The 15,945-nt window shown below is 40.7% G+C and overlaps 1 long non-coding RNA gene across 1 annotated transcript in view; it reads right to left on the bottom strand.

The window, feature by feature from the left end:
* Positions 1–246: 246 nt before the first annotated feature.
* LOC123383117 overlaps positions 247–15,945 on the bottom strand; it is a 49,478-nt gene continuing 33,779 nt past the window's right edge. Inside the window, exons 3-4 of the long non-coding RNA XR_006592500.1 lie at positions 6,136–6,285; positions 247–2,859 (exon numbers count right to left, since the gene is read on the bottom strand). This is a non-coding gene — a long non-coding RNA (uncharacterized LOC123383117). The remainder of the gene's footprint in view (positions 2,860–6,135; positions 6,286–15,945) is intronic.

A 15,945-nucleotide genomic window follows, 5' to 3' on the forward strand; every position in this document is an offset into this window, starting at 1 on the left:
AAAGTCAATAGAATAAAAACCTTAGGCCTTGGGGTGACTGGGTGGCTCAGTCAGTTAAGCGGCCGACTCTTGATTTTAGTTCAGGTCATCATCTTACGGTTCGTGGGATCGAGCCCCATGTCGGGCTCTGCACTGATGGGGCAGGCTTCTCTCTCTCCCTCTCTCTCTGCCCCTCCCCTGCTTGCTTTCTCTCTCCCTCCCTCTCTCTCTCATTCAAAATAAATAAATAAGCATTAAAAAAACCTCTTAGGTCTTAAGACATACTTTATTTTCTACTATTTTCTCTCATTTGTTATTTCAACTCAGAGTCACAAAAGAACATAGAAAAACTTCCTTCAAACACAGTGGGAATATGACAGTGAGTAGCACTTGGGAGTACAAGCGGCATTTACATGTGGGTTAGATTACTAGGAGACTTACCATAAGTGGAAATAAAGTGCATCAAACATTATTTTCTCATAGAAACAGTGCTATAACCAAAGGGTAAAGTTCCTGACCTAGGGCCTTATGCCAACTTTTACCAAATGCAGGACTTAATAAAAAACTATAAATGATATATTATATGTTCCAGAGCATAAAGCTTTCTAAAGCATGCATAAATCAATTAAGTGGTGCTACAAGTAGTCAATAAACATAAAATCCATTTAATATGATGCACTCTCCTTGACCACATTTTCCTGCCAAATGTTATACTGAAGCAAAACAACTCTAAGGAGCAGGTTTATTTGTTTGATGGATTTCAAGATGATTTCCTTGAGGACGTTTTGACCAGCGCATTGAAAGAAATTTTGGGGCAGTGATCTGATGCCCCAGAGAAAACGAACTCAGTGTCCTTATGGTCAATTCCCTTGTTTTCTTATAGTCAATTTTCCTGTCATAAAACCTTGGGATTAGAACGAATCGTGGCCTGCTAGTGTGCAAAAGGTTGGGATTCATTTCCTCCAAAGGGGAGAACAACATATGTTCATGTGAGAAACACCCCGTGTAAGTGTCAGAAGTTACAACACGGGTGTAATTGGCAGAGGGCTGTAAGTGTGAATTGCCGCGAGTACAAATCACCAGAAGGATGGCTTGCGTGATTTTCCCCTCTCCAATTTCACCACTGAGTGGAAGGGACATTAACTGGGAGACTTGAGTTCTTATCACCCCAGGTAATACAGTCGAAGCAAAAATGGGAGGATCCTGAGAAGGTCCGAGAGTTCTAGACTAGACCGTAAAGCCGTCCCAAACGTCATGTCAGACGTTCTCATCCTACAATGAGAACTCATCAGTTATCCTTTGCAAACCCAACAAACACTGAGGGAAAATGGATCTCTAATAATTATTCTCCAAATCTTGCAATAAAATCCGGAGGTTTCTGTCAAGCCAGTCTGTGTGACAGGACACAGTGAACAGTACAATTTGTTCTAATTCATGTAGGGGAGAAAAGGGAAGCTATTCATTTAATCTTGCATTACATCAAAATTGATTTGAGAAAAAGTCACAAATTAGTTCTGTCATTTCTGACAACATGATTTTTATCAGACGACGAAAAGCTTAGTTAAATGGTTTGGGGGGGGGCAGGGGGAAAGATTTTATTTCAAATCTTGAGAAAAAGACCGTTGCATCAAAATTACTTAACTATCATTTGCAGATATCGGTGTTCAGAGTAACTCTCCTATAGCTGTGTTTATTTTTTGCAGAATGCACTCTTTGTCAGTTCCATTTATCTTAAAAGGCCCAGTTGTTCCTTTCCTTAGCGTACAACCAACTCCACGAAAGCTGTGTTTATCTCTGCTTGTTTCCTAATCTAGTGGAATCAAGGAGGCAAGATGGTCAAGTATGATTTCCCCTTGAAACGGAAACTGCTGTTTACCTGGCATGTTGCAAGGCAGTAGTCTTGTTTTCTAAAATTACCTGAAACACAGTGGAAAGCAAGAAGCTTCTCCTCTAAAAGGTGGTAGACACGGTGTCACGAACCAGCCTCTCTGGGATAAAGGCACTGGTGTTGTTCAAAACTCGTTTCTCACGAGGTGGAAGAAGTGACATTCTCAGGTTTTAAAAGGAGGAGAGCTACCATCCCCATTATGCAATACTAAGCACAAAGGGAAACACAAGGAATAAGTGAAGTAGAGATTAGTGATTAGTTTTGCCTCTTTAGCAGATCCAGCTTTCTTCAGACTGTTTCTTTTTTGGCTTCGTAACATAAGATAAGTCCCTTGAAACAAGGAGGCGTTCTTGCAAGAACAACTTTCTCTCCCTCTGATCCCCAAGCCCAGCCATTGTTTGATTTGAGGCAGAGGGGAAGGAACGCGGGAAAATTGTGTAGAAACTGCAGATTGGATAAGCAAGGAAATAAAAGCACCGAAAGAAGGACAACCGGTATGAAAAGAGCTTGGAACCTTGCAGTGGATGACCACTGTGGCTACCAAGAGCAGAAATGTAAGCTAAAGCCAGCCTTTAAGTGGAATGGACCTCACCACTTTCAAAACCCCTTTAAATGTCAACACACCTTGGACAAGGAGATAAGTCCTTTAAGCAAAACAGCGAAACTCATTAAGGGGTACTTGTAAGATTTACACGGACAGAAACTCTCTCAGGTGATTTCTTGGGGGGCCGGAGTGGCTCATCATCATTCTTACAGAGAGAGCTTTGACAATGAGCTGTGTTAAGGATGATAAAATAACAATATTCACCCTTTAGAGAGTTCCCACCTCATGCCAGGGGCTTTATATATCTCATTTGACTTGCACAGCAGTTCTATTAATTATTATCGTTGCCTCCACGTTATGGATGAGCACGTGGGTACCTCTGGACCAGCATGAGTGACAAAGCTTGAACGTAGAACTTGATGCTTTTTCTGCTACATGGTGTGGGTTCCTTCAAAAGAAAGGATCTATGAAACCGCTTTGTAAGCAGTAAAGTTCCATGGTACTTTATAGTTAGAGCTTTCCTATTTTGCAAAGTCTGGCCAAAATTCAAAAGAGAACTCTGTTCTGCAAGGTGGTATGAGCCTAGGTTTCGTTCTCACTCGCTGTGTTAGACTTGCACCACCTTACTTATCTGTCAGAACCTCAATTGTTTTCATTTGGAAAGTGGTGACGATAGGAGATACTTGAAAACTGTTCTGACGAACAAATGAGATAATATGGTAACAAACTGCCTGGCACACAGTAGGCTAAGCTGGCACACAAGAATTGATGCTTTATCCTCTTTCCTCGTAGCTGTTCAAAAACAATGGAGGAGGTTCTCTCTTGGTTAATGCCATCTCTTATCTCTTCAGTCACCTAAACTTCAAACCTTGAAACAATCACTCATTGTTCCATTAAAAAAATACTTTGTGGGAACCTTATGCTCACGTTGTCCTAGGCACCAAGATCAAGAAATGGACAGAACAAATGAAGATAATTTAACTACTGTTTTCTATCTCTCTAGCCTTTCAACCAAATAACCACCAAAGTCCTGTCTACTGTACATCAGTATGTTAGACAGTGAGATCTGATCTTGCTAGAACATTTTAAATATGTCCCATTCTATTCTTCCCTCCTGCCACCTCCCAAAATGTTGGGGAAATGTTTTCTCTGTCACCTGTCCTAGATCAATGGTTCTCAAACTTTAGCAAGCATTGGAATCTCGCTTGGAACCTGGCAGGCTTGTTCAAACCCAGGTCGCTGGGACCCAGCCCCAGAGATCCCAGGTGATGCTGACGGTGTTGGTCAGGGGCCTACTTTGAAACCCCCTGACCTGGACTATCACCTAGTTTACTGATTGCTCTATCAGTAACCTTACCATCTCCTCATCCAGGGCTCAACAAACTTGGCTCCTCAGGCCAAATCTGGCCCACAGCTTGTTTTCGTAAAGAAAAATTTACTGGAACACAACCATGCCCATTTGTTTACACATTGTCTACGGCTGCTTTTGTGCTTTTGTACTTGTCCCAAGTACTTGGGATAGAGACGCATAATGTATGACACATGACCCACAAAGTCTAAAATGTCTGTGATCTGGCCCCTTAGAGAAAAAATGTGCTGACCTCATCCTTAACATGCTATAAAAATGGTCTTTCCAAAAATAAGGCCCATCTTGTCACCTCCTGATTTAAAAATATCAAATGGCTCCTCCATTGCCTCAGTGTCGAATCCAAAGTCTTATATGATAGGACAAGCTGTCCAACCCTCATTTGCCAATCTCTTTGCACCCTATCCAATCATTAGCCATCCTGGACTGCTTAGTTTTCTCTGAGTATGCCAAGATCCTCTGTCATTCCTTGGCCTACCCCATCGTGTCCCCCAATCTACGGTACTTTTCTCCTTTCTTCACAGGGTGAGCCGCTACGTGAGAGGTGAGTTCAATTGTTGAGAATTCAACTGTATACTCTACAAAAAGGGAGAAATAGGACAAGTCTGCTGGCCCATTCTGTCTGATGAGTTTATGCTTCTGAACGAGCGTGAGGTGGGAGTCTTGAATCTACTGTTTCCTCAGTCTGCTCAGATCCCCGGTGCCTCTCGTATGTTAGTGTGAGTATCTCACCACAGAGGGTGTAATCCCAGTGTTTAAAGATAAGTGTTTTTCATACAACAGAGCCAATAAACACAAGCCAACTCTTCATCTGGTACTCAAAGAAGAAGTAACAATCTGTTCCTAAAGTGGAGGAAAATCTGGCTGTGTTGGGCTTACTAGGCACTGGATATCTAGATACTATATGTAGATATTGTACCTTATGGGTGATTTAAAGGGTTCACCATTTTATTTTCAAGTAATCTCTGTATCCAATGTGGGGCTTAAACTCACAACCCCGAGATCAAGAGTTGCATGCTGTACCGAGCCAGCCACACAATGTTATGTTAGTTTCAGGTGCACAACGTAGTGATTCGGCAAGTCTATACGTTATATATATATACTTTGTAAAGTGTACTTATTTATTTAAGTAATTTCTCATCCAACGTGGGGCTCGAACTCACAACCCAGAGATCAATACTCTTCCAACTGAGCCACCCAGGCGCCCCTCTATACATTATATTATACTCACTACAAGTGTACCTATCATCTGTCACCATACTCTTCTATCACAACACCGCTGACTATACTCCCTACACCGTAACTTTCATCCCTGTGACTTATTCACTCCACAACTGGAAGCCTGTACCTCCCACTCCCCTTCACCCATTTAACCCATCCCCTACCCTCCCAAGATCGAGTCATTCTGTAAACCTTAGCACAATGTCATTTCTTCTCATTTCCTCTGGTGGGGAGTCAGTCTTCCTCTTTTCTCCCATAAATATCTTCTGCTCCCCTAGCAATTTTTACATATCTATATTATAGCATTGAGTTGTAATTATTTATTTCATTTTCAGGCTCTTTCCATTAGACAATGAGCCATTCAAGGACAAAGGCATATTTTAGGTCTCCAGTGTCTAGGTCTTTCCCAGTACCTAACCTAAGTATAAATATGTAACAAGTGTTTATTGATGAAATGGATGAAGTCCCATCTCCAACTGTAGACCACTCTCTTTTCTCTGAAATGATCTATGAACTCCCACTGAACTTTCTGTTAATGCCTACGGTTTAACATTTCAATGCATTTTAATTCTTCCAGTATTCATTTTCTCTATTCAACCAGATTTAAGCTTGTTCAGGGAACAATCTATATGTTTACTCCATTATGACAAGAAAATAATAGGTGTTAATGGATTGATTGCTAATTTGAGAGTGATACGTTAAAAACAGAGATAAACTAATCAAATAGTTTTTACTCGGTCAGAGATTTGTTTATATCTGCTTGTCTACGGTTTTAAAGACCTTGCTATAGAGTGAATGCTTCTGTCCCCCCACCGAATTCATATGTTGAAATCTAACATCCCAGAGAACTCCCTCACCCCTGCCATCATATGAAGACGTAGTGAGAAGATGGCCATTTATGAACCAGGAAGTGGCCTGCTGCAAACACCAGATCTGCTGGTGCCTTCATCTTGGACTTCCCAGCCTCCAGAACCTAAGACATAAATTTCAGTGGTTTCCAAGTCACATAGCCTACATAGTATTATGTTAGAGCAGCCTGAAAGGACTAAGACAAGGGCTAACTATGGCTTCACTTTGAATAGAGATCGTTCCTCCTTATTTCAAGAGTCCATATTTGCAAAAATGAGCCATACCCACCTTGGTACTATCGTCTGGAGTTGCCTAACCTGTGTCCTTTGCGTGGAATGTTCTTCCTTGCTGGCTGGCTTCTTACCAGCTGTGCCCAGGGCTGCTCTTTACGCCTTTATCAAAAGTTGCTCTCTCTTCCATGATCCAGTTCATTTTCTCCTATGGCATTGTGAAGAATGTAAGTTAAGGGGTCCAAGTCCGCATTTGTCCAATGAATGTCAAGGTGCCACTTTCCACTAAAGGTGGAAAACAGCTAAGCTGATCTGACCCTGTATTCAGTTTTCCTACCTTTGGTGAAAAACATTGCAGAGGAAGAAATAGAGAATCGATTATTCAAAAGTTAACCAGACTTAAAGACTATCATGCAAGGTATTTATTATTCTGGAGGATCCAAATGATATTTGGGTCTCACTGACCAGGGATTTTCTGCAGACCTCCAATTCTTAGAATTCTAAGTGATATTTCTTTTAAAAATAATCATACTTTATCCCACAGTTTTGAATTTTTATTTCTGGTAACTTTAAGAAACTTTAGAAAATTTGTCCCTTCGTCTACATCTCTGAAAGTGAAATAAAAAGTTCAACCAATAAAATTATGCTGAAGAGTTTGAGACTAAGAAAAGGAAGGTCCCTATCCTGGTGAGTCACTGCAGGATGACTGGGAGTGTTCCTGGGTGGATGTGTGGCTGCCCCTTAGTTTGGGGCCCCGGACGCTTAGGGTGAGTCCATTTAGAGATTCTAGGCTTTTGCTAAAAGGCAAGGGGGAATAGAGGGGAGCAGATCGAAGGACTAAAGCAAGTGGTAGGGTTTCTCCCTCTGGGTTCCCCTTTCTCTTTCCCTTCATTTGTTTATGTCGATTTTTGTTGTCTATCCCTTCCTCCCTCCCACATTTTCTTTCTCTTTTCATAAACCACCAAGATTGAGAACTAAAATGAGTTTCAAAAGTTGCTGGCTATAATTGTTTTTTTTTTAACTTTATATTTTCTGATATAGTCTCTCATTTATTCCTCTAATATATAATGTTCTGTTGCTCAGGTTGATTTTAAAGAGTACTCCAACCTTCTTCGCTTGCTATTTTTAAATGGTCTGAATGAGTCAATAGTCCAAAAATGTGCATTTCTTTGACCCAGAAACTTTGCTTCCAGGAATTTTTATTAAGAGAACAATTAAACAAGTATATAAGGACACTTGTATAAGGCTGCTTATTCTAGAACTGTTCATCATATTGAAAAATTGGTACCAATAATAATGTTGCTTAAATAAACTTAGGTGCATTCATACAATTAAATGTTATGTAGCCATTAAAATTAATTATGTAGATATATATTTATTCCCATAAAACATATTTATGTTATGTAGCGAAGTGAGAAAAATAGTTTACCAAACGATCTGTATCATAATGTATATTTCACATGACTATACATACACACACATATTAAAGAAATATAGCTTCAAGAAACTATGATAGGAATTCAGTGAATTATATGGTAGTTATCTCTGGTGACGCGACTGTGGATTTTTCTTGTTTGTTCACGTGTAATTTCTAATTTTCCTATAATTAGGAAAACTTACTTCTATAATGAAAATACGATAACCAACAGAATCTAGTGCTTATTACATACGCTATTCGACTAATGTGTATAGAAAATGGCATCCATTTTTGTTCTAATTAATTTTACAACCTCATTCGCTCACTCTCCAACTTTTTTCCTTCTCTGTCCCTTCTCAATTAAAGAAGTTCTCATGTCTCGGAAAATCACTGGTGAGCAACTTGTAGAGAGGCCTCTGGAGGCTAACCGTGCCTTAAAGTAAAAAACAGATAAAATGAAAAATTCGCTGCTCAAGGGATCTGTTCTCTGATGGAAATGTTCTTTAGACGACTAGGATGTTCTTTCAATCTGTTTGATTTTAATGGGTTTTCAGCTTCAAGATGTCTGAGGGGGGTAGATTTCCAAGGGATTTGGCTCAATGTAACCTCCTTCTTACCTTAACCTCCTTACCTGGACGTGTAGTGACATATAGTCACTCTGCAACAGTGGACATTTTTTTGGGGAGGGGGTATGTACATAAGCAAAGTAAACTGGAAATTGAGACAGTTTCCCAAGGCCTCAAACTGTTTTTCCATGACCTATTTGTTTTTTCCAGTCATACACTACCTTGCCCTGGATTATCTTGATAATTCTGCATTTTGCATATTTCCAAAGTTGGAGGCCCAGGATCCCTCCCTCCTGCCCTTTGTCAGTGGCAAAGCCAGGGCCCCGGCTTGGGTAGTGGTGGCAATAAGCTTCATACCAGGAGAGACGCCATCAGTCCAGGAGATACACGGACTCCTAATATCTTCTAATATCGGGACCCCAAATATGAGGCTAAAGGAGCCGAGTGAGGGATTAGGGCCTGGCAATTGCACCTGCTATTTTTAGCTCCTGTGTTTGGTACCCGGTCATGCGGGGAGGCAAACACTCATCCTCTCTGCTCATTGGTTTCCAGTTGACAGAATGAACAGGGTGAAATTGGGGCAGGGGAACTGCTTAGTTAAAGGCAAAGGAGAGAATGCCACAAGCACAGTCTTCTCAGAGCTAACAATGATGGGGGAGCCCAGAAGTCTTTTCTCGATTTTATCTCTGACTTTGTGTGTGTCCCCCCGAGCACTTAGACTATTCCTTTGGCCTCAGCTTTCTCATGCATAGACAGGTAATGATACTCTGTTCTCTCTACTTCCATTATATGGCACTGAGAGGATAGAAGAGCAGGTTAATGAGATTTAAAATAGGAAGAATATGTTTTAGAGTACTCTGAGATTTTCAGGTCATCATCAAATAGAAGGCATTGTCTCGAGGAAAATCTGTACTGTTCATATAGTGTTTGCTTGAGTGCTGCATTATCTGGCAACTAATTTTTCCTTTCTCCAGAAATAGGGTGGGAAAATGGAGACAAAGTAACATAATAAGAACAAGCAAGCCTGAAAATTAAAGTTGCCAGCCATGTTAAACCTTGGACCCATATTCTCGCTGAAACTAACATTTAGATGTTAGTTTCAGGTATTTGAAAGATCAACCATATAAACTCCCTATCTCCCTTCTGATAGATTTGGAAGAGTGCATTTAATGGGGTGACTGAAATGTCCACCCTGGCAAGTGCATTTCTCCTGTGGAGAAATAGTGCAATTTTATCTCAGGAAAACTTTGAAAACACACTTCTTAAACACATACGGTGCTGAGGACGTTTCCTGGAAAACCACTGGCCTTCGCCTGGGCCACTTGCATCACACGGAGATGTTTGTGGTTCGGATTTATGAGCAATGTAGGATCTGAAGCCAACATAGGACTTTTGCTCAGTACAACCAGGGACCAGATCTAAAATGGCAGGCATTTTCCTATTGGTACCTTAGGGAAAAGTTTTCCAAGTTTTGCAGGATTCCTCTTCTACCTCCCTAATAAGTCAGCAAATCTAAACAATGAGCTACCTTCTGAGGAAAATTTACTTAGTTGATTCAGATTAAAAAAAAATTTTTTTAACGTTCATTTGTTTTTGAGAGAGAAAGACATCAGAACACGAGTGGGGGGGGGGGGCAGAAAGAAAGAGGGAGACACAGCATCTGAAGCAGGCTCCAGGCTCCGAGCTGTCAGCATAGAGCCCGATGCAGGGCTTGATCTCACGAACTGCAAGATCATGACCTGATGCTTAACCGACTGAGCCACCCAGGCAGGCACCCCTAGCTGATTCATAGTTTAATGAAAATCCCATGTGGGCCTCTCTTTGTCTTGTTTAAAGATGCCTCAAGAAGGTGTGTGTTGGAAGGGGTGGGGCGTGGGGGGAGAATGACAACAAATGTTAACATATTTTCTACTGACTTTTATGTCCGAAATATTTAGCTTAGAGTGCGAACTTTGAAGGAAAGTGTTCTTTGCTAAATGTTATACAACCCTGTGTTCGTTCTAGAAGAGCAAACAAAGCTAATGGCAATGATCATCTGCTCTGGTGTAATGGGAAATGGGTGGGAGACTCCACCTTTTCATAGTTTTCGATGTTTGCAACAGTATTAATTATCCACAACGAAATTGAAATACGAATAAAAACATGTTTACCTGTGGGGAAAGAAATTGGCAGTGAAGAAGGAGGAGTTGGAAAATTTTTTAATGGAACCATTGTGATGTATTTGCATTTTTGCAGCATGTATGAATAAATAAATGTGCATTCGTAATTCAAAAGAACAGACAACAGGAAAAAAACAGAAACAAAACCTCTGTATTTCCTACACTCAGGAGTAAGAAAGGATGAGCCTCCTGCTCTTTTCCTATACCCTTGGATAGCTTTTTCATGTGCCAAAGAGCTACTCCATGGTCGTAGGATGAAGGGAAAAGGCAAAGTCCATTTTAAAGACCCAGCCAAACGTGATTATGTAGCGTTCTCTGTACAGACATAATAGGGTTACACATTCTCTGTGAAAAAGCTACAGACAGATTACACCAGTCAACAGATCACCCTGCACAGAAACTGTAAAGCCATTTTAACACTTACTTCAGATATTATTACACGTGACAAAGTATTTGAAAGATCAACCAAATAAACTGTTCCTAGGAAACGTTTCCAATAGAATACTTCTGGAATAATGTTGCTTTTCTTAGGTCACTGGGAATTGAATTAAGACACTGTAACATAGAGTCAAGATGAAAACCTACATTTTTCGTGGAATACTTTTATAGAAGCCTCTGGATACTACAATATTTCTCAATCATTTTTTTTGGCACATAGAAAAACTGAAATAGATTGTCTGCTTTACATGGCAGAGAATCTATACGTGCGTATTATAAATGTGACAAGATTTCAAATTTAACAGGACGTATCTATATAACCATTTATCCATGCGTTCATCCATCACTCATTTATCTTACCATGTGTGAGGCTCAGTATGGGATACTCTGGAGATACAGAAATGAAAAAGACCCAGGGCACCTGGGTGGCTCAGTCAGTTAAGCATCCGACTTCGGCTCAGGTCATGATCTCACGGCTGGGGGGTTTGAGCCCTGCATCGGGCTCTGTGCTGACAGCTCAGGAGCCTGGAGCCTGCTTCAGATTCTGTCTCCCTCTCTCTTTGCCCCTCCCTTGCTCTCGCTCTGTCTCTCTCTCTTAAAAATACATAAACATTAGGGGCGCCTGGGCGGCTCAGTCGGTTGAGCGTCCGACTTCGGCTCAGGTCACGATCTCGCGGTCCGTGAGTTCGAGCCCCGCGTCGGGCTCTGGGCTGATGGCTCAGAGCCTGGAGCCTGCTTCTGATTCTGTGTCTCCCTCTCTCTCTTCCCCTCCCCCGTTCATGCTCTGTCTCTCTCTGTCTCAAAAATAAATAAACGTTAAAAAAATTTTTTTTAATATATATAAACATTAAAAAAAAAGAAAGAAACAACCATGATCCCTAATTAAAAAAAAAAAAAAAAAAAAAAGACCCAGTTGGAGGAGGGGAGGCCAAGGTGAAAATCAGCGATCACAAGCTGGTGTGATAGGGAAGGTGTACCGTAAAGCACAGGTGTACCCTGGAGTCAGACAGAGAGGAAAACAACACTCTCCCAGAGGGCGGTCGTGGAGAGTACAAAGAGCAGAGCATATAAACCACTCAGCCCAAACCTGACCCATGATAAAGGATTACTAAGCATTTGCTAACACGAAGAAAGTAGCAGAGTTATAGAGTATTTGGGGAACAGCTCAGAAGTATATGTAACTCAGCCTGAAAGTGGGAGAGAGGGAGAGGGAGGATTAAGAGAGAGAGAGAAGGAGGAAATACTACGAACATATACATTAGAAGGTAGTTGAGAGTTTTTAGAACTGCATTACATTCATAAACAATGAGTTGACAGTTTTACATCAAAGGAAGGCTAGATTTTTGTCACGAGTTTGAGTCAAAGCAGGGACATTTCACCTGCTATACTAGGAACAAAAGAGACCAAGATCTCACACCCTTGTCACCTATTGACATTTAACACTGGATTATTCTTTGTTGTGTGTGTGTGGGGGGGGGGGGGGTGCTGTGTATTGTAAGATGTTTAGCAACATCCCTTGTTTCCACCTCCTGAGATGCCAGAAGCATCCTTGTTGTGACAACCAAAAATGCGTCTAGCCATTGTCAAAAGTCTCCTGGGGGTCAAAATCCCCCCAATTAAGAACCACTGCCTCAAACCAAGATAATTTCATTAAGTATTTATAAAGTTTCATAAGCTATTAAGCTGCAAATGGAAAATTGAGGTCGATAGAGAACCAACTTAAATATTTTCCTTTTATTTTGATCGTGGCTAAATGTATTGTGATGAAACTATCAAATTAACATGTCTAGAGACTGGCCTATTCTCATTAGCATTTGCCAGTCATAACAGGGTCTGAGACATAATCCAGGAAAATGGCTCAAATTTGACATGGGCACCACTTATTCAGGGAAGTAGAGCCTATCCTAGCTTCTGAATACCTTCATTAACCTAAGCCTTGCAGCAAGTGTAAAATAGGGTGTTTTAGTCATCAAGGCCACCATGGCTCCCAGACTGAAAGCTGCAGACACACTAGTTTCCCGATGCCTCTCCCTGGCCTATTGGTACAAGGTCCTGGAGTGGTGACTCATCTTTGGTCATTCTCCTCTGCGCTTAATGGAAACCTGTAAAAAGCAAAGGTCACCCAGAGGCTGCTGGGAGATTTTTTGCTTACTTGCTGGGATAATTCCATGTTGCCTCTTTCTTTTTCTTTTTTTTTTAATGTTTATTTATTTTGACGGAGGGAGAGAGAGAGAGAGAGAACACAAGCAGGGAAGGGGCGGAGAGAAAGAGAGAGAAAAACCAAAACAGGCTTCACGCTGTCAGCACAAAGTTTGATGCGGGCTCGAACCCACAAACCCATGAGATCATGACCGGAGGTGAAATCAAGAGTCACCACTTAACCGACTGAGCCACCGAGGCGTCTCCTGCCTCTCTACTTTCAACAGCTCAAGTAAACTTGAGTAGTAAACCACGATTAACTGGCATGTTTATATTTGAAATTCATTATTTTTAAAAAAATTAAACCTTTAGGATAAGAGCTGGGTATGCGATAATGAGTCAAGGACATCCTTAATCACAATTTATTGATCGGTTCTGCTGCCACTATATACATAATATAATCAAAGTGTTTTTTCTCTTTAGATGGTTTATACCATTTTTACTTCCAAAACAATATTGGGAGTCTTCCTTAACAACTACACACACACACACACACACACACACACATACACGCAAACACACATATACATATACATACACACATACACACACACACATATGTAGGGAGGGCCCTCTCTCTCTTTTTAAAATGTTTATTTATGTATTTTGAGGGGGGGGGGGGTAGAGAGGAAGAGAGAGGGAGAGCCTCCTAAGCAGGCTTCATGTTGTCAGTGCAGAGTCCAATGTGGGGCTCGAACTCATGAACCATGAGGTCATGACCTTAGGTGAACTCAGAACTCATGAGTTGGACACTTAACTGAGTGAGCCACCCAGGCACCCTACCCCACCGCCTTTTAATAAGACCAAATTAGAGCATACTCTACACATTTTCCTATAGATTGCATTTTTTTACTTAATAGTACAGTGTGGAGACTATTCTGTATCAGTTCATAAAACTGTAATTCAGTTTTTCAAACAGTTGTATAGTATTCCATTGCATGAATACACCATAATCTTTTCAATTAGCATCTATTGGGGCACCTGAGTGGCGCAGTCAGTTAAGGGTCTGACTCTTGGTCTGGGCTCAGGTCATGATCTCACAGTTGGTAAGATCTAGCCCCACGTCCAGCCCCGTGTCAGGCTTTGCACTGACAGCAAAGAGCCTCCTTGGGATTCTCTCTCTCTCTCTCTCTCTCTCTCTCTCTCTCTCTCTCTCTCTCTCCCTCTGCACCTCTCCCCTGCTAGTGCTCGTTCTCTCTCCCTCTCTCTCAAAATAAACTTAAAAAATATTAGCACCTATTGATAGACATGTAGGTTGTTTCTAGTGTTTTGTTACTAAAAATACTGTAATGAATATCCATATTCATATAGTCTTTGCAACTCTTCACATAAATTCCTAAAAGCTGAGCTGCTGGCAACGTGAATGGAACCAGAGGGTATTATGCTAAGTGAAATAAGTCAGTCAGAGAAGGACAGATATCATATGTTTTCACTCACATGTGGATCTTGAGAAACTTAACAGAAGACCATGGGGGAAGGGAAAGGGAAAAAATAGTTACAGAGAGGGAGGGAGGCAAACCACAAGAGACTCTTAAATACAGAGAACAAACTGAGGGTGGATGGGGGCATGGGGGAGAGGGGAAAGTGGGTGATGGGCATTGAGGGCCTTTGTTGGGATGAGCACCGGGTGTTGTATGGAAGCCAATTTGACAATAAATTATATTCGTTAAAAAAACCTCAGCTGCTAGGTCAAAGATGTTTGCATTTAAACTTTTTTTTAACACCGACAAATGATTTCCTATAGAGGCTATACCAATTAATTTTCTCATACTGTATAAGAGTGACTGTTTCCCCATATCTCTGCTAGCATAATATAAAACTTTCTGTAGGTTAAAAATGTTGTTTTTAAAATTTACATTGCTTTAATTGCAAGTGAAGATGAGTATATTTTCCTACTTTTAAACAAACATGTATGTCTGTGAACAACTTTTTCATGTCTTGGCAAATCTGTTTCTTCCTCCTCCTCCTCCCTCCTTTTTCCCTTCCTCCATTATTTTTCTGTCTTGGTCTCATTCTCTTTATTTTCTAAGGACTCTTGGAAATTAGCCCTTTATTCTATCATATCTGCTGCAAATAGTTTTTTCCGAGTTTTTGTTTTTCAACTTTCTTTATGGTAACTTTTCACGTGAAAATATTTAATATACGTAGTTAAATGTACTCATTTGCTCTATGGCTTTTGTCTTATGCTTACTTTGAGATTATAATGAAAAAAATTATTTTACTTTTTCTTCTAGTACTATTACGGTTTTATTTTTCATCTTTAAATCTTTGGGCTATCTGGATTTTATTTCTGAATAAGGAATGAGGTGGGAATCCAAGCTTTACTTTTTCCCATATAGCTAGCCAAGTGTCCTAACACTATTTATTTTTGTCTTATACTGAATGTTCATATTTAGAACTGTCTCAAAAGTCTTAATTCTTTTCCATTTGTCTTCATCTCTTCACATACCAGTAACAAACTGCTCATAATATGTTCTAATATATGCTTTTGTTTACTATTTTATTTTGTGTGTTGATCAGTATCTCTTTCTAACTACATATGTGTTTTATTTCTAATCCTTTAGGTGTAGTTACAAAGGTACAGGGTGTTAGGATACATTTTTGTAGTACGAACATTTTTTTTAATGTTTATTTATTTATTTTTGAGAGAGAGAAAGAGAGAGAGAGAGCGTGCACAAGCAGAAGAGGGGCAAAGGGAAGGAGAGACAGAATCCCAACCAGCCTCCGCAGAGCCAATGCAGGGGCTCGAACTCACAAACCACAAGATCATGACCCGAGCCAAAATCAAGAGTCATACGCTTAACGGACTGAGCCACCCAGGCACCCCGTGTAGTGAGGACATTTTTTGACAATGATACTCGTATCAGAATTCCCAAACTCCAAACTTAAGCCATTGAATGCTCAGGTCGTTTTTATCATCTTTCAAACTCTGAACATAACCTTAACTCTTAGCACCCAGTTTATCGTTATCATCGCACGTCTCACCTCAACAGCCTGAAACAAAAGTCCGCTTACGGATTACAGTGGGGATGAGGTGAGCTGGAGCAGCAGGGTCGATGCAGTGAGAGGTGAAAGCCAAGTGGGAGTCC

The sequence above is a fragment of the Felis catus genome, chromosome F2 (genome assembly GCF_018350175.1).
Source record: "Felis catus isolate Fca126 chromosome F2, F.catus_Fca126_mat1.0, whole genome shotgun sequence".
NCBI classification, from domain to species: domain Eukaryota; kingdom Metazoa; phylum Chordata; class Mammalia; order Carnivora; family Felidae; genus Felis; species Felis catus.